The sequence below is a fragment of the Ovis canadensis genome, chromosome 2, assembly GCF_042477335.2.
Source record: "Ovis canadensis isolate MfBH-ARS-UI-01 breed Bighorn chromosome 2, ARS-UI_OviCan_v2, whole genome shotgun sequence".
In the NCBI taxonomy this organism is placed as follows: domain Eukaryota; kingdom Metazoa; phylum Chordata; class Mammalia; order Artiodactyla; family Bovidae; genus Ovis; species Ovis canadensis.
This window is the reverse complement of record NC_091246.1, coordinates 73,775,306-73,802,852: the sequence shown is the minus strand read 5'-3', so window position 1 is coordinate 73,802,852 and position 27,547 is coordinate 73,775,306. Positions and strand designations below refer to the sequence as shown.

General features: G+C 40.3%; 2 protein-coding genes across 3 annotated transcripts in view; one reads left to right on the top strand and one right to left on the bottom strand.

Moving 5' to 3' along the window:
* JAK2 (Janus kinase 2) overlaps nucleotides 1-21,621 on the bottom strand; it is a 117,172-nt gene extending 95,551 nt beyond the window's left edge. The window contains exons 1-2 of one of the 2 annotated variants that reach the window (XM_069576481.1): nucleotides 20,798-21,621; nucleotides 20,350-20,429 (exon numbers count right to left, since the gene is read on the bottom strand). The gene's annotated coding sequence lies outside the window, so the exon portion shown is untranslated. Of the gene's footprint in view, nucleotides 1-20,349; nucleotides 20,430-20,739 lie in introns of both variants that reach the window. The other variant, XM_069576482.1, reaches the window with a different exon arrangement.
* AK3 (adenylate kinase 3) overlaps nucleotides 1-27,547 on the top strand; it is a 467,912-nt gene that overhangs the window by 149,893 nt on the left and 290,472 nt on the right. The gene's annotated exons all lie outside the window — the stretch shown is intronic.

Below are 27,547 nucleotides of genomic sequence, written 5' to 3'. Positions count from 1 at the left end.
TCTAAATTTACACTAACAGAAGAAACTATTTGTGTAACAAGTTTCTTTGGCATAGCAACTATTGTAAATTTAATTTGAGCACTCCTGGTTTCTATTGTTCCTTTTCCTCCCAGAGATGGGCACCTTTTTTTTTTTTTGGCTCTGTTGTATCATTTGTACTAAGGAGGAAAATCCACAGGGTAGAACACAGGCATAAGCCCTATAAGCATGCTGTTTGAACCAGCTTTCACAGACTAGTGAGTTCAGTTCTCATCAGATGAGTATGAGGATTTTCATTTCACCTTGTTCTATATCCTGAGAGCTTGGCTTTGTGTCCAGTGAAACTATTCTCTCTGATCACTACCATCTAAAAAGTACACTTGTCAGGGTATACTCAGTGACCAGTCAAATAGACTGGGGTGCTGAGACATGAAGTCACAAGCAGCAATCTGTCCAGCAGTGTAAGCCCTCAGGGTAATTGGTCACAAGGGGTCCCAGTCCATAGGGGACTCTGTCATCTCAACCTTTGTTGTTTTATCAGTGCTGGGAAAGCCCCATTCCAGTAACACCTGCCTGCTGTCACAGATTAGCAGATCTGTAATCAGAGGTGTCTTATATTCTTGGGAAAATCAGAAACACAGTTTTCAGCATACAATTCTTACCACCTATGCAACAAAAGACTTTCCCTTCTTAGACTATCTTTGTGATATCTTTTTGGATACTGTGAGAGCTGATTCTTTGTACTCTCTTTGAGAACACCTCTTGCATCCATAGTTAAGTCATAAAAATGCTTATTTATGGTTTAAGTCACTATTAAGAAGATCCTACTCCTCAATGCTCAGACAGTGGATCCTTCAAAGTGGAAAACCTTCTAATTTTCTCATCTTAAACAACTGTATTATTGGTACATATGGGAAGACCAAAGTTAAAAGTGGATATGAAGAAATATAATGATTAGCCTTAGGTATTCCTTTAACAAGATAAAAGAACAGAAATTAAACTCAGAACAAAATTAAAAATCAAATCTGACATAAATCCCCTTTCTCCTCCCTCTTACACACCTCTTGCCCCCATCTCTCTATCCCTGACCTACCAGAAGATCATCTAGATGTAGGGGCCCTGCACTAAACACTACCCCCCTCATAGAGATGGCCAGAACCTGTCCTAGGACCTTCTGCAAATAATCAGGTAATGACTCAGCTACAGGCCAATATTCAAGGCACGACAGGAATGAAATTAGAGGCTTTCTCCCCTACAGCGAATTGGACTGAGGTCATATCATGCCCTATAAATAGTAATTGCCCTAAAGTTCTGGTAATAGGCAAATGTACTCCAAAACTGCCAAGAGAAAACCTGCATTCTTTCTCTGTCCCTTAAAGATGTAAACTTTACTGTATCTTTGAATGTAAACGTTCCAGAAGGCGTATTTAAAAAATGCCCAGGCTCACCTGAGACTAAAGACAGAAAGAGGCTTTTTTAAAAATATAAACTGCTAAAAGCGTTCTCGTGCCCAAACTGTAGAACACAGCCTTCTTAAGGTTACTTGTCAAAGACGAACACAAATCTTTAAAGTATTCTTCATAAACATTAACAGAAAGCTTTAAAGGTATGTATCTTTAACTTGTTCCACAAAAGACACAATTATGTATAAATTAGTGAGTTTTGTATTGTACTTGATTCATGGCCAAAGTTCTGGAATAGAGCTCCAAGATCTCTTGTCTGTCTGCATATTTTATCTATGTATGTACATTATAGATTTATTTTTGCACCTCCAGACAGTATTGCTAAAAATAATTGGTAAAGAGCTCTATGCAGTTGACTTAAGAGAAAAGTAAGCATTTATGTAAACCAAGCATATGCATGCATCTAAGTCACTTCGGTCATGTCCGACTCTGTGCAACTCCATGGACAGCAGTCTCAGGCTCCTCTGACAGGCAAGAATACTAGAGTGGGCTGCCGTGCCCTCCTTCAGGGGATCTTCCCAACCCAGGGATCAAACCCGTGTCTGTTACGTCTAACCTGCACTGGAAGGTGGGTTCTTTACCACTATTTGTCACCTGGGAAGCCTCAAACCAATTTTAGTCTCATACACATAGAAGATAATCCAAATGTTTTTCATGTTTATATGATCTGGGATGATCTCTGATAATAAAGCTTGCTTAAGTTTATTGCTTTAATAAAAACAAGCATGTCTTCAAAACTCAAGAAAAATACCTTAAGTTGATCATTAATTATTTCATGTCTAATGCAAACATAATTATTACAAACAAATGTTTTAAATAAATTTAAATAAGACAATAATTTATACCAAGGTAAACTAAATAATGGATATATATTGAATATCTAAATCATTTCTAGACAGGATGGTATACTGAGATACTGATTGCTAAAAATAGTCTGTTTAGTTTTGACTTTGTAATTTTTTCAGAGGCAAAGGATACTTGGGCCTATTAATAAATATGTTTTAGGCCACAATGAAAAAAATTATTATAAGAAAGAATATACTTCTAAAATTATTGAAATTTATAACTTTGCTAATCTAAACTACTACAGAATGTAACATCATATATTAACACAATGTTTGTTAATATATGATCGTTCACAATTGCCAGCTTCCTAGTTTTCACTGGAAAGTAAAGATCACAGTTTAAAAGGCTGGAAGAAGAGCTAAGACAAGAATGAACCAAAGAGAAAATGTCAGAACACAGAGTAATAAGTATAAACTAACTCTACACAAATATGTACATTGGTGCTGAAAGAATGTAGGCACCCTCTCTGAAAAGTGAGAAGCAGTGAAGCACCCATGAGCACCATCTCCTAACTGTGGAAGGATTTGCCGTAACTTCTATAATTTTAATGTATCTTTTTCAAACTGTAGTCATGGAATATTGGTGAGTTATGACTAACATTTATTTGAAAAGTACAGAGGTTATCTATAGTTTACATAGATAAATGGATAATATAAATCTACAGCTTTATACTTTGTAAACAGGTAAATAAACATTTATTATCTATATATAAACAGAAAAAACTAGTTTCACAAACTATAAAATAGAGTACATGCAAGATTTCTACTTAAAATAGGAAATGTGTTTCAGTTTATTAAATTTTTACTACAGTTACTTACATAGTTTTGTATGTGTAGCTGTGTTGGGCCATAACATACAGTGTCTTTCTTACTGTGGAATGACCCAATGTGTCTGAAAAGCCACTGCTGTTATATCACAGTAAACTGAACAACAAAAAAGGTGTATGCAGCCAGCTAAAAAAAGAGTTGAATAAAAACACTGAAATTCTTTTAGCCAAAAAAGACATTTGTTGTTGCTAAGTCACATCCAACTCTTTGCAACCTCATGAATTAAAGCACACCAGGCCCCAGAGTTTGCTTAGATTCTGTATAGAGTCTGTGATGCTATCTAACCATCTCACCCTCTGCCATCCCCTTCTTCAACTGCCTTCAATCTTTCCTAGCATCAGGGTCTTTTCAATAAATCCTCTTCTTGCATTAGGTGGCCAAAGTATTGGAGCTTCAGCATGAGTCATTCCAATGATTAATCACGGTTGTTTTCCCTTATGATTGACTGATCTCCTTGTTGTCCAAGGGACTCTCAAGAGCTCTTCTCCAGCAATTTGAAAGCATCAATTCTTTGGCGCTCAGCCTTCTTTATGGTCCAACTCTCACATCCATACATGACTACTGGAAAAACCATAGCTTCGACTATACAAGCCTTTCCAGAAAAATAATGTCTCTGCTTTTTAATAAATTTGTCATAGCTTCCCTTCCAAAGAGTGACTTTTAATTTCATGGCTGAGTCACCATCTGCGGTGATTCTGGAACCTAAGAAAATAAAATCTGTCACTTTTTGCCCTTCTATTTGCTGTGAAGTTATGGGACTGGATGCCATGATCTTAGTTTTTTGCATGTTCAGTTTTAAGCCAGCTTTTTCACTCTGCTCTTTCACCCCCATCAAAAGGCTCTTTAGTTCCTCTTTACTTTCTGCCATTAAAGTGGAATTATCTGCATATCTGGGATTGTTGCTATTTCTCCTAGCAATATTGACTCCAGCTTGTGACACATACAGCCTGACATTTCACATAACATACTCTGCATAGAAGCATAAGCAAGGTGACAATATACAGCCCTGTCATACTCCTTTTCCAAATTTGAACCTATCAGTTGTTCCATGTCCAGTTCTAAATGTTGCTTTTGACCCACAGACAGATTTCTCAGGAGACAGATACAGGGGTCTTGTATTTCCATCTCTTTAAGAATTTTTCAGAGTTTGTTGTAATCCACAGTCAAAGGCTTAAGTGTAGTCAATGGAGCAAAAGTAGTTGTTTTTCTGGATTTCCCTGGCTTTCTCCATGATCCAACAAATGCTGGCATTTGATCATTTGTTTGTCTGTCTTTTCTAAACCCAGCTTGTACATCTGGGAGTTCTCAGTTCACATACTGCTGAAGCCTAGTTTGAAGGATTTTGAGCATAGCCTTACTAGCATGTAAAATGAGCACAACTGTACAGTAGCGTGAGCATTCTTTGGCATTGCCTTTCACTGGGACTGGAAGGAAACTGACCTTTTCCAGTCCTGTGGCCACTGCTGAGTTTTCCAAATCTGCTGACACTTCAACAGCACCATCTTTTAGGATTTGTAATAGCTCAGCTGGAATTCCGTCACCTCCACTAGCTTTGTTTGCAGTGATGCTTCCTAAGGCCCACTTGACCTCACAATCCAGGATGTCTGGCTCTAGGTGAATGGCCACACCATCGTGGTTATCCAGGCCATAATGATCTTTTTGTATAGCTGTTCTATGTATTCTTGCCATGTCTTCTTAACTCTTCTGCTTCATTAGGTCGTTACCGTTTCTGTCCTTTATCATGACCAACCTTGCATGAAATAGTCCTATGATAGCTCCAGTTTTCTTGAAGAGATCTCTAGTCTGTCCCATTCTATTGTTATCCTCTACGTTTTTGCACTGTTCACTTAAGAAGGCTTTCTTATCTCTCCTTGCTGTTCTCTGGAACTCTTCATTCAGTTGGGTGTATCTTTCCCTTTCACCCGTGCCTTTCATTTCTCTTCCTTCCTCAGGTTATCTGTAAGGCCTCCTCAGACAACCACTTTGCCTTCTTGCATTTCCTCTCCTTTGGGATGGTTTTGGTCACTGCCTCCTGCACAATGTTACGAACCTTGTCTATAAGGTACTCTGCCTACCAGGTCTAATCCCTTGAATCTGTTCATCACCTCTACTGTATAATTATAAGGGATTTGACTTAGGTCATACCTGAATGGCCTAGTGGTTTTCCCTACTTTCTTCAATTTAAGCCTGAATTTTACAGTAAGGAACTCATGATCTGAGCCATAGTCAGCTCCAGGTCTTGTTTTTGCTGAATGTGTAGTGGTTCTTCATCTTTAGTTAGAAAGAATATAATCAATTGGATTTCAGTATCACCCATTTGGTAAAGTCCATGTGTAGTCTTCTCTTGTGTTGTTGGAAGAGGGTGTTTGCTATGACCAGTGCATTCTCCTGGCAAAACTCTGTTAGCCTTTGCCCTGCTTCACTGTGTACTCCTAGGCCAAACTTGCCTGTTACTCCAGGTATTTCTTGGCTTTTGCATTCCAGTCCCCTATGATGAAAAGGACATCTTTTTTTATGTTAGTTCTAGAAGGTGTTGTAGGTCTTCACAGAACTGTTCAACTTCAGCTTTTTGGGCATTGATGCTTAGAACACAGACTAGGATTACTGTAATGTTGAATGGTTTGCCTTGAAAATGAACCAAGATCATTCTGTCATTTTTAAGACTGCATCCAAATACTGCATTTCAGACTCCTTTGTTCACTATGAGGGATACTCCATTTCTTCTAAGGAACTCTGGCCCACAGTAGTAGATATAACAGCTAGCTGAATTAAATTTGCCCATTCCTGTCCATTTTAGTTCACTGATTCCTAAGAGGGTAATGTTCACTCTTGCCATCTCCTGCTTGACCACGTCTAATTTACCTTGATTCATGGACCTAAGTTTCCAGGTCTTATGTAATACTGTTCTTTATAGCACTGCACTTTACTCTCACCACCAGACACATCCACAACTGACTGTCATTTCTGCTTTGGCCCAGTCACTTCATTTTTTTTGTCAGTTCGGTTCAGTCACTCAGTCGTGTCCAACTCTTTGCGACACCATGAATCGCAGCACACCAGGCCTCCCTGTCCATCACCAACTCCCAGAGTTCACTCAAACTCACGTCCATCGAGTTGGTGATGCCATCCAGCCATCTCATCCTCTGTCATCCCCTTTTCCTCCTGCTCCCAATCCCTCCCAGCATCAGAGTCTTTTCCAATGAGTCAACTCTTCGCATGAGGTGGCCAAAGTATTAGAGTTTCAGCTTCAACATCAGTCCTTCCAATGAACACCCAGGACGGATCTCCTTGCAGTCCAAGGGACTCTCAAGAGTCTTCTCAAACACCACAGTTCAAAAGCATCAATTCTTCAGTGCTCAGCTTTCTTCACAGTCCAACTCTCACATCCATACATGACCAATGGAAAAACCATAGCCTTGACTAAATGGACCTTTGTTGGCAAAGCAATGTCTCTGCCTTTTAATATGTTATCTAGGTTGATCATAACTTTTCTTCCAAGCAGTAAGCATCTTTTAATTTCATGGCTACAATCACCATCTGCAGTGATTTCGGAGCCCCCAAAAATAAAGTCTGACACTGTTTCCATTGTTTCCCCATCTATTTGCTATGATGGGACTGGATGCCATGATCTTAGGTTTCTGAATGTTGAGCTTTAAGGCAACCTTTTCACTCTCCTCTTTCACTTTTTTTTTTTTTTTTTGTAGCTATCAGTAATTGCCCTCCACTCTTCTCCAGTAGCATACTGGACACCATCCAATCTGGGAGGCTCATCTTCCTGTGTCGTGTCTTCTTTTGCCTTTTCACACTGTTCACAAGGTTCTCACAGCAAGAATACTGGAGTGGTTTGCTGTTCCCTCCTCCAGTGGGACGAGGGACATGTTTTGTCAGAACTCTCCACTGTGACCTGCCCACCTTGGGCGGCTCTGCGTGGCATGGCTCATAGCTTCACTGAGGTAAGTAAACCCCTTTGCCAGGACAAGGCTGTGATCCATGAAAGGGCAAAGACTACATTAAGTGTGTAATTAACTAAAGAAATCTCAGCTAAATCTGGAGTAGGGACAGCCTGTAGAGGGAGCTCTCAGGCGCTACCATGCATCATCCATTGCTCCAAGCAGGAAAAGGCATACCTACATTTCTAACAGGAAGGTGCCTCTACTTTACTAACCAGCGGGCAGAAGAAAACTTCTCTCTGCTCCATGACAGCTCAGCGAATCACACTACAGATGCCCACCAATGAGAATCTGCCATACTCTGAATTCCCAGCTCCTGCCAATAGATTCTTTGGTTAACAGAGTCCCTCCAAAAAGTTCCCCTTTTTCCTTATAAAAGTAAGCTCCCCTTGTTTGTTATCTAAATTTGCCCATGGTTCACCATAGCTTGCATTTCAAAAACTGCAATTCCTTTGGATCTTTCCAAATAAACCAACTTTGCTGGTAAAATAAATGGCAATTGTATAATTAAAGCTGACATTTTTGGTGTCAGAAGTGGGACCCAAAGCAGGTGAACCCTGAGACAATGAATCCTGGAATCAAGCAAGGTACCAACACCAAGCCCCTTGTGCTCATCACTTCCATGAGCTACTGCCAGTTTTTGTTTTGGTTTTTTTTTTAATTGGAGGCTAACTACTTTACAATACTGCGGTGGTTTTTGTCATACATTGACATGAATCAGCTACTGGTGTACATGTGTCCCCCTGTCCCAAACCCCCCATTCCACCTCCTTCCCCATCCAATCCCTCTGGGTTGTCCCAGTGCATTGGCTTTGAGAGCCGTTTCATGCATCGAAGTTTGGTAAGTAAGTGTCCTCTCAGGTTCCAAGCTCTGCTCTTTTTGCATTTTGAGCTTTCTGACTTAACTCAGTATCTGGAAAGGCTTGGTCCTTTCAGGTTGGAGGCTCTGACTTTGGAGAGTACTCAGTTGCTTTCTACAGTGTGTAGTAGTGAGAGGTTTTGGAGGGGGGCAGCTTCTGGTCGTCTAAATGTTCTAAGCAGAGCCCATCTTTCAGGACTCTGGACAGTTTCATGTTTAAATGAACCATGGACCCCAGCATGTGCACTTTTAACTAAATGACCTGAACAAACTACAAGTAATCAGAACTACAATGGGCTCTATGGGGAATTTTCAATCTCCCCAAACTTGTTTTGCTTAAGATTAAAGTGGAGGACTACAGTTCTATAATTAAACAAAACAAATTCAAATGTACACAAAACTCTAAAATTTCCACTTTGTAAGATAACATTTCTAAATTGGATGAAACAACAACAGAAAAAATCTAGAAAAGAACAAAATGGCTTCTGAAGCTTCCTGCGCCTCACCCTCCCCCAACTTCTTTGTCTCAGGAGCCATCGTGTGTCTTCCCTGATCACCCATTTGTCTCAGACTACATCCCAGCAGCCATTTTGTGCTCAGGCCCCACCTCCATGCCTCTTTCTTCCTCTGCAAAAACCTACCCCTTTAAAATTGGAGCCTCTGAAGATTCAAATGCTATAATCCTAATTACTGTTTCAAAGTTAACTTGAGCAGATAAATATTTAGAAGAAAAGTGTTAAATAACAACTGCCCTAGATTTCTGGTAACAGACATATACTCTAAACCTAGGAGAAAACTTGCTTTCTGTTTCCTTTTGTTAGGTAAGTGACCCTTCCCGTTCAAAGGGGAAACATTTGTTTTAAATAAGTCCACCTAAAGAGAGGATTCCAAACCTCTTGTGAGACAATAAAAAGCATTTTTTGATTGGCATGCATAAGCTTCTAAAAAATAAACTGACTCCAAAAACAGCTCTAAAAAGACCCTTACAGGACACAAATACATTTTGAATCTATTATTCTTCTGGGTTTGTATCAGCATATGGCTAAAATTTTAAATCAAACAGTTCCTGTTTGCATCTGAGTGTTCATGTGTGTATATATAGGTGTTGTAGACAGGTGGGTTTTGTTCTTTTCTACCTTCAGATGGTATTGTTAAAATTTGTTTGTAAAAGAGTTCTATTTAATTTGCTTAAAAATAAATAACCACTTACATTAATTAAAGAAATATCATAGAACATAACCCAAAATGCTTTTGAAGTTCACATGATCTATTCAACAGGATTAAATTTTGGTAAATGAAAGCTAGCTTAAGGTCATTGGTTACATTAAAATAGGTTATGTCTTTGGAGTTATAATGGTATAAATAATAGCATGTGTGCGTGCTTAGTCATGTCCAGCTCTTTGTGACCTCATGGGCTACAGCTTGCCAAGCTTCTCTGTCCGTGGAATTTTCCAGGCAAGAATACTGGAGTGAGTTGTCATTTCCTTCTCCAGAGGATCTTCCCAACCCAGGAATCGAGCCCATGTCTCTTGCATCTCCTTCACTTAGAAGGTGGATTCTTTACCAACTGCACCACCTGGGAAACTCCCTTTGCGTCAATAACGGAAGCATACAATTTTCAGTTTACCTGGGTATATGCATGAGTTTCCCACACAGCCCTGTCCCAATTTTAGCTGAAGTTTTTTTATTTCACATTTTCCCCTTTTAATCAAAATTTTCCCTTAAAAGCATCACTGATCAAGAGTAAGGATCTCCACACGTAGTGGCATATTTAGTCTAAAGCCTCAGGCTAAATTTTGTAAACAGAAGGGGTTTTAATGCTTTAAAACCAAAGTAATTTGGTTGAGGGAGGGGAACTGCTCTGTACTTACATTATCCAAAACTTGCCAAGTGTTTGCTAGAGAAAAAGATCCTCTGTGAAACTGATGCTGTCATTCAGTCTCTAAGTAATGCCTGATTCTTTTGGGAACTCATTGATGGTAGCCTGCCAGGCTTCTCTGTCCATGGGATTTCCCAGGCAAGAAAACTCAAGTGGATTGCCATTCTCTTCTCCAGGAGAGCTTCCAGGACCAGGGATCAAACCCATGTCTCCTGCATTGGCAGGTGGGTTCTCTACCACTGAGTCACCAGGGAAGCCTGTGAAGTTGATACATGAAACCAAGATGGTACACAAAAAGTCACTGGCTATTTACTGATATTTCTCTACTTGTGCATTTATAGACTCTTTATTTGAAATACACTTATAAATGCTGTAATAGTATAAAATAACCCTTTCTCTGGATTAATGAGGAGGAACAGTATCTTAACAGTAATAGCATCTTACCAGTAACAAGAATCCCATCATATAAAGATGTGTATGTCCCATAGATGGCCAGTAGACACATGAAAAGATGCTCAACATCACTAATTATTACAGAAATGCAAATCAAAACTACAACGGGGTACCACCTCACACCAGTCAGAATGGCCATCATTAAAAAGTCTACAAATAACAAATGCTGGAGAGGAGCTGGAGAAAAGGGAATCCTCCTACACTGTTAGTGGGAAAGAAAGCTGGCACAGCCACGATGAAAACCAGTATGAGAGTTCCTCAGAAAACTAAAAACAGTATGATATAACCCAGCAATTCCACTCCTGGCATTATACTCGGACAAAACTATACTTCAAAAAAATAAATGCAGAGGCCTCTGTGGTGGTCCAGTGGTCACAAGTCTGCCTAGCAAAGCAGGGGACCCTGCTTCAATTCCTAGTCCAGGAGGATCCCAAATACTATGGAGCAACTAAGCCTATGTGCCACAATTACCAAGCCCTCTCTCTAGGGCCCACAAGCCACAACTCCTGAAGCTTGAGCACTTCACAGTCCATGTTCCACAACGAGAGAAGCCACTGCAACGAGAAGCTTGTGCAACACAACTAGAGAGTAGCCACTGCTCGCTGCAACTAGAGAAAGCCTGCACACCGCAACAAAGACCCTGAACAGTCAAAAATAACTAAATAATTAAAAAATGATTAAATGTTCCATATTTATTTTTTAAAAGTACATGCACCCATATATTCACAGCAGCACTGTTCACAACAGCCAAAACATGGAAACAACCTAAATGTCCACCAAAATATGAATGGATAAAGAAATTCTTTATCCATAGTACGTATATTCAATGGAATACTACTCAGCCATAAAAAAAAACTAAATAATGCCATTTGCACTAACACGGATAAAACTAGTGATTATCGTGCTAAGTGAAGTAAGCCAGAAAGAGAAAGACAAATATCAATAGCGTACGGTATCACATGTTGAATCTAAAATATGGCTCAAGTGAACCAACTACCAAACAGACTAACAGATATAGAGAACAGATGTGTGGTTGCCAAGAGGGGAGGAGTGAAGAGAGAGTGATGAACTAAGAGTTTGGGGATGGTAGATGTAAAATATTACATTTAGAATGGATAAAAAACAAGGTCCTAATGTATAGCACAGGGAATTATACTGAATACAGTGTGATACACCATAATGGAAAAGAATATATAAAATAACTCTAGCCAAAATAGTACTGGTATATGCTAGACAGATCAGTGAACCGAAAGAGCATCCAGAAATAAATCCAAGTATATAGTGTAATCTGATGACATTGCTATGCAATAGAAAAGGATATTTAGTTTTTATAAAAAGCACTGGCATAACTGACAGTACAACTGGAGAAAATATGCTACAAATATATTATTGTCTAGTCACTAAGTTGTGTCCAACTCTTTATGACCCTGTGACAACAACCTGCCAGGCTTCTCTGTCCATGGGATTTCCCTGTCCACCGGAACTAGAGAAAGTCCACGCATAGCAATGGAAATCCAGTGCAACCAAAAATAAATAATGAATTATATATAAATTTAATTTTCAATGTAAAAAACAAAACAATAAAAATACTGGAAGAATTTTTGAGAGAACTTTTACCTGAAATGGAAAAACTTTCTTACACAAAATGGAAAACTCAAAATCCATTTAACAAAAGTCACACAAATTGAGTGTCTGAGTCCCTATTTTCCTTGACTAATAAAGTAGTTTTCTTATTCTCACTTCAATTTCAATGCCTTAGGCAGGACAGGGAGTTCCCCATAATCTCCACTTCTCCCTACTATATTCCATAACAAGCCCCTTTATATTCATTAATGACACTTTAGTCATTTAAGTTTTCTACCTCCACAATAAAGAAAAAGATTCATTATATTAAATTCTCAATTTCTCTAGAGAAAGGGGACCATAAACAAAATCAAAAGACAAACAGACTGAGGGAAATATTTGCAATTTGTTTATTAAAGAATATCTCTAATACACAAAGAGCTCCATAAACTGATAAAAGACAAACAATCTACTAGAAAATGACAAATATATTACAACTTTCCACTTAAAATATATTTTTTGAGCACGTATGGAACATTTATAAAAACTGACCACAATGAAGCATGCTTGAAAAAAAAATTTTTTTTAAAGGAAACTCTTAAAAGGCATAACAAAATTTAAAAATTACCTCAAAGTTATTATAACTGTTCCTAAGAAACAGTCTCTGCAATGAGTATATGCCTTTATTTCACTGCCACGTTATACTTGTCTTTACATCTGGATCCTTAGTATACTTAGTCAAGAGAATACCATGATATTAAAGATGATGTCCACTGACTTATCCTTAATAACATACGCAGTGGTTTAGTCGCTCAGTCGTGTCCAACTCTTTGTGACGCCATGGACTGTAGCCTGCCAGGCCCCTCTGTCCAGGGGATTTTCCAGGCAAGAATGCTGGAGTGGGTTGCCATTTCCTTCTCCAGGAATATATGCAGTGCACAACATAAAATGGACACTGACAAAATATCTACCAGGTGACACACACTTACTGTCACCTAATCTATGACAAAGGAGGCAAGAATACACAATGGAGAAAAGACAGTTTCTTCAATAAGTGGTCTGGGAAAACTGGACAGCTACATGTAAAATGATGAAATTAGAACACATCATAATACCATACACAAAAATAAACTCAAGGACTTCCCTGGTGGTCCAGTGGTTAAGAATCCACCTTTCTGTGTAAGGGACACTGGTTCGATCCCTCATTCGAGAAAATTCCACATGCGGTGGGGCAGCTAAGCCTGTGCATCACAGCTACTGAGCGCATGGTCCAGAGCCCATAAGCCGCAACTACTGAGCCCACATTCCATAGTTATGGAACCCTATGTGCAGTAGAGCCCATGCTCTGCAACAAAAGAAGCCACTGCAATAAGAAGTCCATACACTGCAACTGGAGAGTAGCCCACTCAGTGAAACTAGAGAAAGCCTGCATAAAGCAACAAAGACCTAGCACAGTCAAAAATAACTAAGTAAATTTTTTTAAGGCTCCATATAGCTAACAGTCACTAGCCAAGCAATACATCTAAACTCCCAATAGCTTTCTCAGAAATAACACCTTTGATATATTAATCACTATAATAATTTGGTTGCTTAAGTTGTTTTTCAGGAACTCAGAGCTAGATCTTGACCAGCTCAAACCAGCTGAGACCACCAATCTTATTCAACTAGGCCTACCTGAGTATCCAATGGATCACCTTTTTATGTCAGAAGGCCAAAAACTCGACCCTCAGATCAGGCTAATGCCACCAATTTCTGAACATGCACCCCATGAAGAAGCATATAGTTCAGATCCTTGGAGAACTTCAATCACTATACCTTTTTCCTGCATCCAATCACCCTTCCCCAAGCCTCAAACCACCCTGCTCCTTTATCCCTTAAATATCTCAAAATCTTCACCTTTGGTTTTCTCTCTTAGCTGTGCCCTGTGAGTAAACATTTTCTCTGCTGCAGACTTACCATCTCAGCATGTGTCTTGCTGCACATCAGGCAAATGAACGTAGTTCAGTAACATGATTAACAGAATCTATTCTTCACCCTACCTTCGCCATGTTCACTGAAACATTCACTCTTAAACCCTGACTCATCATGTAAGAGAGCCAAGTATCCTGAGTCCCCGATGTTTTAAGGAAGTCCAAGCCACATGTATTGATACGTGCTCCAGTGCAGAGTCTGAGGTGAGATCTCAAGTCAAACAGCCAGTATCAACCTGCAGTCATGTGAGTGAAGATACCTCCAGATGATTCTAGTCCTCTGCCTTCACATTACCCCCGCCAGCAGCTCTTCCCAACTGATGTCCTAGACACTGAAGGGTAGAAACAAGCCATCCCTGACGTGCCTGATCCTAAGTACTGACTCAAAACGTCTGAGTCTAATAAAGCAGCTATTTTATGTCACTAAGTTTTCAGATGGGTTTGTCATAGCAATAGCAACAAAAATACATACTAATGGAAATGATCCAGTAGATGAAAAAATGGAGAATGCAAGAAAAAGAGAAAGAAACACAATGGTAAAGTTCTTGAAGGTAAAAGGGGATGGGTTCTTCTACCCAAATAGATGAAGAAGCCTTACATGGGACACTGAACAGCACATACATTGTAAAGGGGGGGAAAAGGGCAGAGTATAGACACAGATGCAGAATTGGAGGAGGGTCTACTGATGGCAGATTGTGTTATTTAGAAAATAGAGGTAAGTACCAGAAGACACTCTCGTAAGATTTGTAAGCGGTTTCCTGACAAACACAAATGAGAGATGGGGAGAGAAGTGGGTAGAGGCAAAGGGCTGCTGTTTTCCTGTTACAAACATTTAAGCCATTTATCTCTTAAACTTAAATTTTTAAAAAACTCCCTCATTTTCTAAGTGAGGAAAAAACAAGACTCATTGCTTATGTGATTTGCTCAAAGTCACACACCATATTAACAGCACTCAGTCTTTGATCTCGATTTCCAAAACAGTATATTTTCTCACATTATACTACCTTTTATATTATAAAAATATTACCTAGTGGAATTATATTTCATAATCAGAATTTATTAAACTAAAATAATTTAGTAATCAATAATGAATGCCCTATTCTCGAGGACTGATATCAACAAAGAAGGCAGAAGGATGTTCTTGGGAAGATAAAAATATGCATTCAAGCAAAACAAATAGCCCACGGACTATCTCCACCTCAGTCACCTCCAGAGTAGCTACATCATACAGGTTTCAAAAACAGATAACACTTCCTTTTACCCTTTCCAATTCTCTTAATCTGAGTACTCCTAAAATTTGCTACCTTCAGTATTCTAAGTTATCTATAAGAATTTCTCTTTCCTTTTAGCAATTAATACCCTTATCATTTTATTCAGATCTTACCAATACAACTGCATCAAAAGTCATTTGTCTACCCTGACAGACCACTAATTATCTTAATGCTAACCACTTAATGTCCACTCATTCAAATAATACAAATGCAGGGCTAATGCCCATAATATGGGCGCCTATATAGCACGATATGAGAGGACACAGATAAATGTCAAACACTCTTTCAAAAAATACCTTCTGGTCTTTATTATGTCTAAAATTCTCATCATTAGTCCCAGGGATGGAAAGCTTTGGAAAAAAGTCTCCGTCAATCAACCAAAATCAAACTCAAAGGTTGTTATACTAAATTAACAAAATAATAGCAGTGGTTAATTATGCATGGGAAAACCATAAGCAATTTTCTTCTTTCTTCTGCTTTTCTAGGTTTTATATTAGGAAAAACACCAGTAAACATTTATAAGACCTTTTTCAATTCTGATTCTTCTCACTTTTTGGCAGTGATCAACCATAATCACCTTGATAGCCACTCCCACCTTCTTAGCCTTCCCCCTCACTTGCCTCTCATATTAACTGCTGTCCTTGTTGCCTTCGCCAATTCCTCTTCTTTCACTCACTCTCCAATTATGTGCAGTTCCCAAGGCTCAACCTCAGATCCCCTGCCTTTCTCTCTAAGCACAATTTCAGCCTTAAATTTCTTTGCTAAGTTCTATTCACATTGTCCCACAGTCTGGTGATATGTTGTGTGTGTGTGTTAGTCGCTCAGTCTGTCCAACTCTTTGTGACCCCGTGAACCACAGTCCACCAGACTCTTCCATCCATGGGATTCTCCAGGCAAGAATACTGGAGTGGGTTGCCATTTCCTTCTCCAGGGGATCTTCCCAACCCAGGGATCAAACCCAGGTCTCCTGCACTGCAGGCAAATTCTTTACCGACTGAGCTACAAGGGAACTTGCTTATCTCACTGTCACCTCAAATTCAACAAATCCAAACTACAAGCCCAGATGTCTGTACCCTTCAACTAGCTAATATTTCATACCTATTTCTGTCAGTACAGTCATTAATTAAACCCTTGTTCTTTTTTTTTGTCACCAACTAAATGAGTAACTTTTGCCATATTTTTAAACCTCTCTAGGTTTCCTAATGCACATGTTCTCATATATCTTAAGAGTTTCAACACTCTAATTTCTTGTCACTGTGGATCAAAACTTCAGTCATCTCTGATTACTCCCCTCCTTCCCCCCACTACATCTTCCTTTCTTATCCAGTCCAGAACGAAGTCTTGCGTGACATCTCTCCAGTCCTATTTTTACTAAATTCAAATCCTCATTACCTCAGGCCTAGGTGATTTTCCTAGGTCTATGACTTCTCTTTCCAACTCATCAGACTCTACCCAGCTCTGGTGCCACTGCGATTTTCTTAAAACACTTTTTTTAAGCAAGTTCTTTCTCACTGTGAAACCTTTAAAGCTTGCCTATTACCTATGAATCGAAGAACATTATTCTAACCCTGCACTTAAAGACATCCACCCATCTAATCCCAAACATTTTCACCTGGTTTCTTAGTACTCTCCCACAGAAACCTTCATTTCAGTCAACTTATTATGTACTGTTCTCTTATCCTGTTCTGCTTACTTTGCCTTTACTTCCTATACAAGTTCCTCCTCTTCTGTAAAATCAAATTCCGCCCAGTTTTGATTCTACCTCTTCTCTGGATCTTTGTTTGCTCACTTCAACTTTATATGGTATCAGAGATTTATAACTTTTATTATTTGCCTATCTCCCCTATTACATTACAAGTCCTCAAGGAAAAGAACCTGCTTTACATTTTTCTGCATCTCTTTTGGATATATAGCAAAGTACCTTTACATTGTAGATATGAATAAATATTTGTCTGGTAATGGCCTAAAATTCCTTTTTAATACACAGCATTTCTTGAATGTTCCCCATGTACTCAGCATTGTGGGTTTGTATGTGTGTGGGTTTAATCTAAACTCTGTTTCTCAATGCATACACAATCAACTTGAAAAGATGTGGCTAACAGAGAAATAATTACCAAACAACCAAAATATGATATATAATTAAACTATGTGATGATATGCTAAGACTAAAAGAACTATAGAACTGTAAGAGAGGAAAAAAACAATAATTAGTGAGAAACAGTTTCATGAATGAAGTGGAACTTTTAACTTAGTAGTAGTGGTAACAAATTGTTGTAATAATAATAGCTTATTATATTCAGAGCATTATATAATTATGACAATAGTTTACTATTAAAGGAGTTTACTTTATGTCTGGGAGTCCTTAATGTGCCAGGCCCTATTGCTGAGGGCTTTTCATGTATCAACTCTCTTAATTCTCACTACAAGCTTACAGAAAAAGTATAATTCTCAGTTTTCAGATGAGGAGACTGAGGCTCTGCTCAGTTATTCCACACCTAGTGACTCGTGCAGTAGGGTGTAAAACTGGACTTACTGGAAGAAGGACGGAAAACGTGTGAAAGTTAAAAAACAGAATAAGCTTAGCTGTTATTAGGAAGTATGAGACACAGCTTGCAATACTAGAACAGAGGATGCTTGCCGAAGGTCCTTAGACAAAACTGAATAAACAGGGCAGAGACTGATGACAGAATATTTTGAAAGCCAGGAAAAAGAAGTTCAACCTAACAGGTGGAATGTAGGAGGCCACTGAGGATTTGGGAGCAAGAGAGTGCCACAAAAAGGAGTATCAGAGTGGTATTTATAGAAGGAAGAGATGCTGGATTCAAAGGGGTTGATATGACTTCCAATATTCTAGGCTGACGATGAGTCCTGGGATTTAGGTAGTAAAACTGGGAGAAGCAAAGGTATGGACGACAAAAGAAATATGAATAGGACATGGTGAATGGATTAGTATGTAAGATAAATGAAAGAGGCAGTTTAAAGGTTATGTCTAATTTAAAGCCTGTATGGCCAACAGAGAGAAGGAAATTACAAAGGGGTATAAAAAGATGACTTTCATTTGGGGCAAAGTTAAGTTTAAGGAGATGGTCAAAAATACTAATAGAAAACCAGTACTGGAAAAGCCAGAAAGTAATCATAATGACAAGCAATAGGATCAGCGTAAAACAAAGGAACTAGATAGTAGCTATAAAGATATTAAATAAGAGAGTAAACATAGGAAGCCGTGATCAGCTGGTACTAACTTTGTATCAATAATTGTACCAATAACTTTGGTGGGGAAGGGAATCAATTAGTGACCAACATTTAAAAATGCAGTTTTTCCATTAAATTTTTTTTATCAGAAAGTCAACCAAAAACTAAGGCAAAGGCTTCCAAACTTTCTCCATATAGGGAATCCTTAGACTTAGTAATTTTTTCATAGCACCCCCAGACCAAAAGAAATACTTAAGTGGGGGTGGTTTCAAACCACATAAGTATTAATGTCCTTATAATTTAGTGTTTGTTGGGCACTGTACAAATTCTCAAACTTGGAATCAAATTTGACAACATCACATTCCAGTATTGTTTCATACAGTAGTTGCTTTTTATCAGAGCAACCTTTAAAAATACAGCTTTGCGAAAACATGACATTGTAGAAAGGAATGTGTCAGTCTAATGTTGAAACTGTGAACTACCTCAAATTATCAGTTAAAGCCTGAGTTCAATGGCACCCGGGGGCACCCCAGCACACAGTTTGAGTAACTGGGAGCAAAGGGAAGGGGCCTAAAAAGAAAGGAAAAAAAAAAAAATGGGAGCGAGCAAAAAAATTCTTATTAGCGTGGTTAACCACAAGAGGGCAGCACAACAGTAGGTAGAGGCAGCACAAACGCAGAGGGGCAGAAGGGGTGAGGAGAGATGATACAGGTCAAACCTTCCCATAAAAAGGCTCTAAGACCCCTTAACCAGTTCAAGATATAAAAGTCCTTTCTCTCCTTAGACTAAAAAGGAAGAAACACTGGTCACTGGCAGATCACCTTATGCAGTCATCCTGCCCTTCTCTAACATCCTTTCTTTGCCTACCCAGTCAGGAGGATAGCCATGACTTTCACAGTAGCCAAGCAATGTACTACTTTGCATGCATAATTTTATTCAATCTCCACAACAATCTTATAAGAAAGTGAGGCTCAAAGAGATTTTAAATAACACTATTAAAAAGCAGGAACACCAGAATTCAAACCCAATCTGACCCCAAAGTCAAGGTCCTTCCCTATTTGGTCTAAAAAGCATCTCATCTTTCAGCAACAGCCAGTTGAAGTAGAGAAGAAAACCATGTTCCCTTCCTATACCTGAGACACCTGTCTCAAATCACTAGGAAAAACCAGCAAATGAAGTAAACTCTTCTTTAATGGGTTCCTAAAACATGCTAAATACTCCAAACGTAGGACACTCAGAGAAAGAAACAAGCATTGAATGCTTATCTAGTCAGCAAGTACTGTAGTTTTCCTGTACAGGTAAATACATGTTAAGGCAAATGCTGGACACATCCAGTTTGCAGATATGTTACATATTAAAAGATATGCGCACACAAGAGCAAGGGATTCTCATACCCAAAGTGGTAAAGGGGGGAGGGAAAGGGAGGAAAAAGGTTGATAATTCATCTTAATATCCGTTGGGTGTTATAGCAGAATACCTGCAGTAGCCCAACAAACCTATTATGAAACCAAAACCAATCGTCATCACTTATTCCCACTTGCAGTTTCCTCCTCCACATTTCTCCTCCCCCTATGACATACTCAGCTGCCTCTATCCTTTCATTCAGAGAAAAAGGAGTTCCTCCGGACAGATTAATAACCACCGGAAAGCAAAATGGGTAAATTCAACCGACAAAGTAAACTTAAGCAGATAAAGCTGTCCAGGAAGCATTCTATGCGGTAGCAGAAACCCCAGCAAGACCAGCTAAAGTGTCCTCTCAATAAGTATCTCTTATTACTTGAAATTCCTGCCTCAAAGATTAAGAATCTTTGGTTGCTTGAGGAGAAAGGGTATTGGATGACGTTTTTCTCTGCAAAGAAAAACAATGTACAATCAGCAGAGAAACAAATGAAGACTGTTTCTTAAAGAACAACAATAAAGCCCAAAATTACCCTCCCAGGGCAACATTCAAAGTTCAGCACTGCCATTTTCAAAGAAGCAACAATGAGCCCTGCCTGTCGACACACGCTTCCAACCTTCCTACGCACGGACTCACACCTCAAGACACCCTCGTCTTCACTGCAGAGAAAAAGGACTGCAGTCAGGATCGCTCACCCACCTTCGGGGAAAGGGGCTGGAAGGGCCTCTTCTGCAGAAGAGACACAGATCACATCTTGTTGCCTTGCCTGCTTCCGAAACCTAAAAGAAAAAAAAAAAAAAGCGGCAGTTACTACCGCAGAAATCCAGGGGAAATAGATGCTCTTTTCTAGGCTGTTCAGATGTCTAGAAAATTTTAAAAGAGAGATAAGTAAAGGGGAGGAGGAGTATCAGGCACATAAGGATGCAAGTATCAACAGCAAGACACTCCGTCCGAGGTTTCCTTCTAAAAGGGAGGATTTTCTTGCCGAGTTTACTGACACTAGCAGGGGGGAAGGGGAGATCGGGGTGGAGAGGAGGAGAGAGAGAACTGCTGCCCTCCACCTGGAGCCCAGGCAGCAATAACACTCACCCGCCGCACGGATGTGGCGACGAGGACGCGCCCCCAAGCCCGAGGGGACTGCTCTTACCCGGTGCCTCCGGCTGGCCACACTACGAAGCCCCTGGAACAGGCAAAGGTCCGAGTGTCCGCCAGGCTGAGACCTCGCGGGCCCTCCCGTGCGGGTTCGGCTCTCACTCACATCCCTCGGCGGCGAAGATCTGGCCTTTCCCTGCGCTGCAATAGGAGCCCTCCGCCCCGACGCTCTGCCACCAAGTCCGGACCCAGGGGCCGAGGGCCCGAGGCGGCGGCGCGCACTGTGGAGCGAGCAGGACGCGGGCCCAGCCTGTCAGCGCTCAGGAAGGCCGTTAGCTTCGGCCGCTGCGGCCCGCTCCTGCTCCTCTTCCTCTCTCCTTCCTGCAACCCACACCACTCCCACTTTGGGCAACCGGGAAGCCCGTCACAGTCGTCGTCTCCACCCTCTCTGCAGTCACACCGTCTTCTCAGCGCCGCAGGCGACACTGGCTGGGACGTCCTATTTACGTCCGACTCAGCCTCCCAGTTGGCCTCTGGTCTGGCGTCTTGCTCACTGCAGAGACCGCCTCGGTGCGGGGCCGGCGCCTGGCGCGCACCCCCGGACTGCGCGTGCGCCGCTCCACCCAGGCTGCGTTTTCACCGACGCGCGCCGGGGGCGGCCGACAACTGGCTACACAGAGCCTGGGCTTCTCAGGAAACAAACCGGCGTGCGCGAAGATTCCCGCGGTGGCCCCTGGGCGTGAGCGGGCGGGGAACTTGAGCTGGGCCGGGCCCTCCGCAGACGGGCGTGTGCGTGGCCGCCGCCCGCCGTGGAGGCGGCTGGGAGTGAGTCAGCCTGGCCGTGTAGGGGCTCCCCTGCGCACAACCTGGCACCGCAGCAGAGACTTACCCTGGTCGCGAGGCCGAGGGAAGTCGCGCCGAGGGTTTGGTGCAACGCGTTCCTAACTCACCGCATCGCGCCAGCGCAGTTCTGGGAGTCTGATTCCAATCAGTCACTTCTGCTGGAAAGAAATGAGGGTGGGATGAGGTGCCCAGATGCCTGCGGACTGGCGGCAGTGCCAGGCAAACGAGAAACAATTTCCACCATCCCGAAGAGCCTCATTCATTGGGTCAACAAATATTTACTGAGCACCTACTGTTTGCCATTCTTGGTAGGACCCCAAAGATGCTATGTGAACACAACCCACATACCCCTTGCCCTACTGGAGCTTGTATTCTGATAAAGCGACAAAAATAAATAAAAAGCCTTAAATTTATAACGTGCCAGAGTATAATTGCCACTAAGAAAAGTAAAGGAGCAAGAAGTGGGGAGGCAGTGTGCTATTTTAGTTAGAATGGCCAGGAAAGACCTCCCAGAGTAACATTTGAGTGGAGCTCTGAAGAAGGAGAATGAGCCAGTCCTGCGGCTATCTGTGAAGACAGTTTCATGCAGAAACACTAGCAAAGGCAAAGACCCTAAGAAGGGAATGTGCTTAGCAAGTTCAAGGACCAGGAAGGAGGTCAGTGTGGCTGAAGAACAGTAAAGGAAGGGACAACGGTAAGAGGTGAGGCCAAAGAAGGAGCCTGTAATCCAGCTATGTCGGGCCTTCCGTCAGTCTGAAAGGCATATGTCGTTAGCCTTCTGTCAATTTGAAAAAACAGATACATTTATAGCCCCTGTTTCACCATACAGATGATGCTGCAATTCAGGTCTAGCTTGTACTTAATTGTCCCTTTAAATCTCACCAAAGCAACTCCTGCATTTCTTCTTACATAAGACCCATTGCAAAAGGTCTTTGAGCAAATGATAGCAGGCTAGGAAATGACTTGAATCCACACTGACTTCTTTAAATAATGAACTGGAGCCCTGTTTTCGCCTAAAAGGGATATACTGGGAAACTGCATTCCTATGGCTCCTGTCTTACAAGCAAAATATGCCAGAGAGTGCTTTGTTGTTGCTGTTGTTTAGTTTCTAAAAAGAAATTGGAAATAGGAGTTGTGACACAATAGCAAATCTAAAATCTGCTTAGAATATTAAGGCTGAAATTACAAGCAGGAACCATCATGAGAGTTCCCCCAGCAAACAAAACTGTTAACTAGATTAGAAACCAGAACACAGACCCACACAAAGAACATAAAGTGCTGAAGGTGACCTTAACATTAGAGTTAAAATGAAAAGTATCTGAACTCTGGAAGTGGAAGCATTCTCTTTAAGCGGGAGGAAAAAAAAAAAAAAACCTGTTTAAGAACTCCAAACAGTACAGATACAGTCATTGTAGTAAATAATATTTCTGAATTTTGCAATGATATGTTTATTCAACCAGGCATGGTATCTGTTACTGTCCACTGCCTTTTTGCAGGGAAAAGCCATTTAGAACTAGTGGATGTTGAGGGTGTCTTGTGGAGGAAAGCATTCTTTTTTATATTAGTGATTTGGATAGGGAAGAGAGGGTTGCCAAGGGAACTATATTAGTCATAGGCTTATAAACTTATAAAGTGACTTACTTACTGTCATTCTGATAGTGAAAGCCTCTCTCCTCACCAAGATACTATGATTTTAAGCCAATATTACCCTGGAATGTTTAGCTTTTTTCACTCTGTAGCAACTTTTTAATGCTTTTATGTGATCTCTGATAGTGACTTAGCTGGAAATTTGCTCCCAGGGCAAATATTTCAGAAAGTTTCCTCTATTCTTTGATATGATAAAAGAAAATTCCAAGACATCTAAGTCTTTCAATACACTCTTTCACACAATATGGAAAAACAAAAATTGTGAATTTGGTTAGATGGTAATACATCTAGATTCAAAACTGATTGTAGGTCATAGCTAGAAGTAAAAATTAGCAGTCAGTTGTCAAGTATGGGGTGTTGTGCCACAAGTTCTGTTATCCCATTGTAACAGAATATGGTGGCACTGGTTCTTGATTGTCACTCCTCAACCTAAACCTGCAACGAGACTGACAGTACATGTGAGATGGAGCTTTGGCATTTATTTCTTTTTATACTGTAACGAAGGCTGAGCGCCGAAGAATTGATGCTTTCCAACTGCAGTGCTGGAGAAGACTCTTGAGAGTCCCTTGGACAGCACGGAGATCAAACCAGTCGATCCGAAAGGAAATCATCCCTGAATATTCATTGAAAGGACTGGTACTGAAGCTGAAGCTCCAATACTTTGGCCATCTGATGCAAAGAGCTAACTCATTGGAAAAGACTCTGATGCTGGGAAAGATTGAGGGCAGGAGGAGAAGGGGGAGACAGAGGATGAAATGGTTGGATGCCATCACCGACTAAATGGACATAAGTTTGAGCCAACTCTGGGAGATGGCGAAGGACAGGAAGCCTGGCGTGCTGCAGTTCAAGGGATTGCAAGGAGTCAGACACAACTGAGAAACTGAACAACAAAGTCCTTAAGTGGTTTTGATGCAAAGGTTAGAAATCCATGGTTCAGGGAATCTGGCTGACCCAGGTTTGAACTACTCTTTTCACCAAGGAAGTAATTTAAATTTTCTAAGCTTCCATTTCCTCATCAGTATAATGAGGATAAGAATATCTTCCTTGAAGTGTTGTTTTGAAGATTGGATGAAAAAATATTTTAAACCCTTAGCACAGTTATTAAATGCCTATTATGGTTTTGATAGGGACAACTTATATATATTGCCAAAATGTTGGATTTTCTCAGTAATCCTGAAGCATTTGTCACAGTTTATTGCATGACATGGAACTCTGTGGGCAAGAATGATAAGGGCTGAGTTGTAATAGAGATAAACGCAAAGATCTGCCATTTGTATAAAAACAACTTATGCGATTAGCTGATGAAATAATGAAAACACTCTTAAGAGCAGAAAAAGATACAGGAAAGTTATTCCCCTTGGAACAGGAAACAGGCCCAAGCAAAAGACTGGGGATAAATCCACAAATTAGTTTGTTTCCTTCCAGGATAGAGATTTACTCTTCTAAAGGCATCAAGAAAAGAGCTATGGAGAGAGGCTGATTTACCCCAAGTCTAGTAATATATGCCAAAAGACAAAGTCAGGAGTGTGAATCAGGTAGACAAACAAGCAAGCAATGTTGTTTTACTTTGAATTATTCACATATTTTAGGACAATTCATTTCAAAGTCTGGCTGGATATGGAATTTTTTTTTTCAAAATTTCCTCTGCATTTAATTATATCTCTATCTCTAAATCAATCCTTTCATCCTTCAATACAGTCTCAAAGAAAAAGATGTTCCTGGCAAGCAGGTCCCTCTTTCCCTTGAGATAACTGGATAAGTTTAATATTGGTGGATAAAAACTGATTTCCCCATCTGTAAGCCAGGAATAAATAACCTCCTTCAGGTAAAGATGATTATTTGGCAAAATATGCAAAACATCTATTATATAATTCTGCTGCTGCTGCTAAGTCATTTCAGTCGTGTCCGACTCTGTGCAACCCCATAGACGGCAGCCCACCAAGCTCCTCTGTCCACAGGACTCTCTGCACAAGAATACTGGAGTAGGTTGCCATTTCCTTCTCTGAATTATGCTCTACTTAACAATAAAATTTTAACTTAAAACATTTGTAGTACCAATTTACTAAAAATATGTTTCTTTATAAAAAGATCCATACCAACATTCACTCTTAAGAATAGAAATCCCCAGCATAATTATTAGTTGTTGTTTAGTCGCTAAATTGTGTCTGCCTCTATTGCAACCCCATGGACTGTAGCCTGCAAGGCTCTCCTGTCCATGTAATTCCCCAAGCAAGAATACCTGGGTTGCCATTTCCTTCTCCAGGAGATCTTTGTCATCCAGAGACTGAACCCACATCTCCTGCTTAGCAGGTGGATTTTTTACCACTGAGCCACCTGGGAAGCAATTAGTTTCAGTTCAGTTCAGTCACTCAGTCGTGTCCAACTCTTTGTGACCCCCATGAATCGCAGCACACCAGCCCTCCCTGTCCATCACCATCTCCCAGAGTTCACTCAAACTCACGTCCATCGAGTAGTTTATAGAGTGTTAATTCCTGAGTCCTTATTTAGATTAAGGATTTTGCCCTCTTTCATTGAGAAATGACCTCTACACCCAGAGTAGTCAGCCTCTAGCCCCTGTGTTCGGAGAAGGCAATGGCACCCCACTCCAGTACTCTTGCCTGGAAAATCCCATGGACAAAGGAGCCTGGTAGGCTGCAGTCCATGGGTCGCTACTAGTAGGACACGACTGAGAAACTTCACTTTCACTTTTCACTTCCATGCATTGGAGAAGGAAATGGCAACCCACTCCAGTGTTCTTGCCTGGAGAATCCCAGGGACGGGGGAGCCTGGTGGGCTGCCGTCTATGGGGTCGCGCAGAGTCGGACACGACTGAAGCGACTTAGCAGTAGCAGCAGCCCCTGTGTTATGCTTTGTGATCCTGTCCCCCATAACTTGATTATACTATAAGTCAAACTGAATCATTCATGGTCTCCCCATAAGGAATTTGGAACTGGGATTCAAAGACAGTTGCTCAGACTTTTTTGTTATTTTAGAGTAAGTTACCCATGCTCTAAAGTTGTAAGATTTCTATCTGTATTCATGTACGTGGAGTTGCACAGAAAGCTGACTTGCTTTGGGAGAAAAAAAGACAGTGTACCAAGAATGAATTCTCTTAGGTTTTTGGCTTCCTCTTCCTTACACGGCCCAAAGAAACTTCCTGTATTTGGTATCTTGAAACTTCCTTATGACAAATTTCTCCTTTTAACTTTTACCAGATCTGGTAGAGTCAGAGTATTCACAATGAAATAATCTGGATTATAGTAGACTGATAAGAATAAAATATTAAAAAAAAAACTCTCAAATTACAACAGGGAAAATGTATGTCTTTTTTTTTTTTTGGTCATATGATACCTTTCATTTATTTCTTTGTGATTCAAAATTTTTATAGATAATACTCCATTTATAGTTATTATAAAGCATTGGCTATATTCCCTGTGCTGAACTGCATGTCATTTAAAAACCAAATTTACCCAGCAATTTTGGAATTCTATCTTCAATCATAAAGTCAAGCATAACTATATAAGTATTAGTCACAATCTAAGACATTACACAGAATCCATGGGTTAGCAGAAAATAAAGATACCTGCCCCTACAAAACATCACTGCTATCACTACTGTTTAGTTTCCTTTTCTCAATCACTTCACTCTACTTCCTCTGTAACTTAATAACATTGTGAGTTTTCTGGGCCACAGCCACAGTAATGTTGTGGTTACTCCATTCTACCTACACTACTGACCAAAGGAAAATTTGATTTGATATTAAAGCATCTTAATAATGTGGTTAAATACGCTGAATTTCAGTTTTACCTATGAAATATATAAATGAACCAGAAAATGACAAGTGACATAGTTCTCAATTTTAACTTTCACTCGTAACTGGTTACATACCTCCAACATCTATAATTCATCTTTAACTACATCTTTTTTTCCTCTTTTTCTTTCCTCCGATGCCTTCTCTTCCTAAGGTTTTGAGCCTGTGCTCGTTTATCTCTACATCATGAGAATTAACCAAAGGGAAAACCAGTGTTTCCCTCCTCACAGGGGCAACTGGTGCTAAGAGAGCACCTTCTTTCAGGTAGTCTTGCTTTATCAGTGTTTCTGTCCTCTCAGTTCCCTTTGAGACCTAAGATCTATCACAGTGACCTATGTCTAAAATTTTTTACCTGAAAAAAAATGCTCTTAAATCATCTATGTCTTTTTTGACTATTGTTGAGATTATTCGAATTGAATGACTATGAGTTCCTTTAAAGTCTACTGAATCAATCTTATCAGACTTAGGCAAATGCCATATATTTTAAATGACTTATTAATAATT